We start from the raw sequence: 3958 nt of genomic DNA, 5'->3' as shown, positions 1-3958 counted from the left end.
GCCCAGGAGTTTGAGGTTGCTGTGAGCTAGGCTGACGCCACGGCACTCTAGCCCGGGCAACACAGTGAGACTCTGTCTCAAAAAAAAAAAGAAAAAAAGGACAAAAAACTTAAAAACTGACTCAAAGACTTGGCAAATAGAAATGAAGTTGTGTAAGCTGTATGCAAAACCATGTTTCTCTAGCTATTTCATATGCCAGAATACAGGGAATTATTAGTGATAATAGTTGTTGCAACATCTCAGCCTTGTTGCCCTACTATCCTTGCAGACATTTTGTTTTTGCAAAGTGAATTTCGTGCCCCCATCTCCATCAACTCTACCCCTGGAGCACCGTCAGAGCCCTGTGCCAGTAACGCCAGGCTCCTCACGTGCAGCCGCAGGCTTGGCGGGGAAGGGCAGGGCTGCAGCTGGGGTTTATCTCACTCCCGGGGTAACCAGAGAACAATGGCTTCTGCTAAGGAGGGATGGGAATAATGCTTCCATTGTTGGCAGAGCAGCTAAAGATGGGGCTCTGAGCTTGGGGCTCATTTCCTGCTCCTCTCCTTTGGTCCCCAGTTTTCTCAGAAGCACAGGCACTTTCCAAAGATGTGCAGTTACGGGGAAGCCAGGGGAGGAGTCCAGCATCCGCCAGACAGAGAGCCACACACGCAGACAATGCAAATAAACGGCCCAGAGCTCAGGCCCTACCTCTTTAACCAGGAGAACGCCATCCTCACAGGCGTGGGTGGAAGGTCCGCGGAGCCCTCCTGTCCTTAGCATGGGAGGACTGAGATGTTTGGGGAGGGGAGGTCCAGCTCACACGGATGGGACCGTGGCAGGACTCTCATCTAGTCAGAGCAACTAAAAATCGTTGTCACCCAAGTATAGGGTGATACTCTCATTTTTCTTCGTTTTTACGTTCTATCCTGAAAACTGACTTTCACACACATTGCCACAGTCTTCAGTCTGTGCAGACCCAGGACGGACTCTCTGTGCTGTGACAGTTCTATGACCCTCCTGCCAGTTAGTTTCCTTCCTCTGGGACGCGCATGCGAGAGGGCACGGGCCGGCCTGTTTTCTCAACACGCTGCCTGCGGGTGTAGACCCCGCGGCTTTCTCCAGCAGCACGTTCTCTGGGCCTCCAGACCCCGCCTGGGGAAGGACGTGCTTGTGCACGGCTTTGGTGCACCGATTCTCTGCTCTCTTCTTTCCCTAGCCCTGCTTCATGGCGACACTCGTGTTCTGTTAATAGAGTGCACGACATTGGCATCCGACACGGGCCTGCGAGGATGGATCCAGCACTCGGTCGGGTCCAGCACTCGGTCGGCAGGGGCCAGGGTGCCACGAGCGAGCGGGGGAAGGCGAAATGCAGTGGAATGGCAGGAAAGGGCCAGAGGGGTCGGAAGGCGAAGCAATTTTGCTACAGGTAAGATCCCTTGAGTACTCAGAATATTCAGAGAACCAACTCCCAGCGTGCTCTCAAATCTTCTCCTTGACTGCCCTTTGAAACCCCACCCAGACTTCCCCGCAGGGAGGACCTGTGGCCCCGGCTGCTGGGACCTGGCTGGTGGCTGCATGCTTCAGGGACTGTCTCAGCTGCAGACAGCACCCAGCCCAAGGCCCTGTCCTTCCCGAGGCAGCCCGTGTCCAACAACCAATAAAGGCAAGAGTTATAAAGACTCTGCTGTTTCAGCCAAACATGGAATAACTTGAGCCTTGTTAGTTCCAGAGGTCCCCGTGGGGTTGGATGAGGCTGTCATCACGCCTGCAATGAGGCTCAGCTTCTCCTGACACTCAGTCCTGCCCCCTCCCCCTCTCTTCCCTGTGCTGGTCCCTGAGGCACTCCCTAATAAACATCCTGTATGCAAAACTCCGCCTGGCCTGTCTACCGGAGAACCCAACTCGAGATACTAGGGTAGGCCTAGGGGGCGTCGAAGAGAACAGTCCTCACTCTACAGGCTAACATGAAATGAAAGGTGTATGGACGAGCCAAAAACGAGGAAAATATTCACAATAAATTTTAACGATGCCAGATGTATCATCTCGCATCGCTTTGTTTCTTCCATTGATCATTTCCGGGTGATTTTGTTTTTCTCTAAAACCTTTATGTAACAGTGTAGCAGTTCCTTAAAAAATTAAAAATGGAATTACCGTATGATCCAGCAATTCTGCTGCTGGGTATATACCCAAAAGAACTGAAAGCGGGGTCTCCAGGAGACATTTGCACACCTGTGCTCACAGCAGCATCATTCGCAACAGCCAAAAGCTGGAGGCGATGCAAGTGTCCGCCGACGGATGATGGGTAAGCACAGTGTGGTCCATGTGTACACAATGGACCGGTATTCAGCCTTCAAGATAAGGGAATTCTGACACGGGCCTCAACTTGACGAAACTTGAGGACATCGCACTAAGTCAAATAAGCCAATCACAAAAAGACAGATACTGTACGATTCCACTTACATGAGGTACTTAGCGCAGAGGTAGAAAGTAGACAGAAAGTGGTTGCCGGGGGCTGGGGGAGGGGGAACAGGGACTCACTGTTTCATGGGTAGAGGGTTTCCGTTTTGCAAGATGAAAAGCGTTCCTCAGATCGGTTGCACAATAATGTGAAGATAATTAAAACTACTGAACTAAAAATGGTTAAGATGGGAAATTTTACATTATGTGTTTTTTTAGCCACAATTTCACCTTTTATGTAGAAAGATGTCAAAATTAAATTTTTGGCAAGGGAGCATTTACAAGAACCTTTCTCGAATTTGTTCCTGTGTATACGGTTCTCTGAAAATGGCAGTAGATCTGACATCCTCCCCAGCGCAAGCCTTAGAAGGAGAGAGGTGACCTTTCCCCAAAGTGTGCGACCAGAGGAAGACAAAGCCGTGAAGAACCACGGAAAAGACAAGCAGGAAGTTCTCGGGGAAGCCGTGTGCCAAGTGCAGGCGTGCCCGCCGCACGCCACACGCCACTAGCACGGATGCATGGTGGCTGCAGGGACAGGCGCTTCTTGTGTCCCGTGAAGGTGATCTGCAGAGGAAGAATGAGGAAGAACACGGCGAGGCACAGAGTGCTGCAACTAGCTGCAGCTGGTCGTAGCCACAGCCAAAGGAAACTGGAAGAAAAAGCCATTTGTTGTGAATTGCGAGGGTGACTGCAATAGCAGGTGCTAAACAGGAAGAACCAGAAAAACAATTCCGGAAGCCCCATTCAGCAGCTCTGGAGAAAGGTGCCTCGAAGGGCTCGGAGACCAAAGTTGTGAAAGCAGAGGCGACGCGGCGGGGACGTAGGCGCGTATCAGTCTGCGCAGCCTGTGCAGAGCTGGGGAGGCGCTGGGGCGGTGGATCGGGGTCTCCCTCGCACCCTTGGGTGCCAGGCGGTGATCCGGCCTCGGCCTCGGCTGGTACCAGCGCGAGAGGAGCGAAGCGAGCAAGCCAGGAGGAAGCTCACCTTGTAGGGTCTGATTTCAGAGTAACCCCAGCCAGCTGCAATGCCCTGTCACTGCCAGGTGCTGTCACGTAGATGCCCCTTGGATGCACAGGTGAGAGCTACCTGTCTGGCTCATAAATTCACCTCCTTTTCCAGAGGCCCTTAAATTTGCCTTATAAATTCAAGATGGTACAGGTTGCCCTGGATGTTGCTGAAGGGGTTCCTTGGAAGTATTTCCAGCGTTGTCTTCCTTCCTTCCTTCCTTCCTTCCTTCCTTCCTCCCTCCCTCCCTTCCTTATTTTGGTAAAATATATATAATAACATTTACCATTTTAGCCTTTTTTTTTAATGAGATGGAGTCACACTATGTTATCCAGCTGGCCTCAAACTCCTGGGCTCAAGCAATCCTCCTGCCTCAGCCTCCCGGGTAGCTGGGACTACAGGCATGTGCCGGCTAATTTTTTCTATATATTTTTAGTTGTCCGCCTAATTTCTTTCTATTTTTAGTAGAGACGGGGTCTCGCTCTTGCTCAGGCTGGTCTCGAACTCCTGAGCTCAA

The sequence above is a fragment of the Propithecus coquereli genome, unplaced genomic scaffold (genome assembly GCF_000956105.1).
Source record: "Propithecus coquereli isolate 6110/MARCELLA unplaced genomic scaffold, Pcoq_1.0 Scaffold269, whole genome shotgun sequence".
NCBI lineage: Eukaryota > Metazoa > Chordata > Mammalia > Primates > Indriidae > Propithecus > Propithecus coquereli.
The sequence above is the reverse complement of the archived record's forward strand: the minus strand, read 5'-3'. Positions refer to the sequence as shown.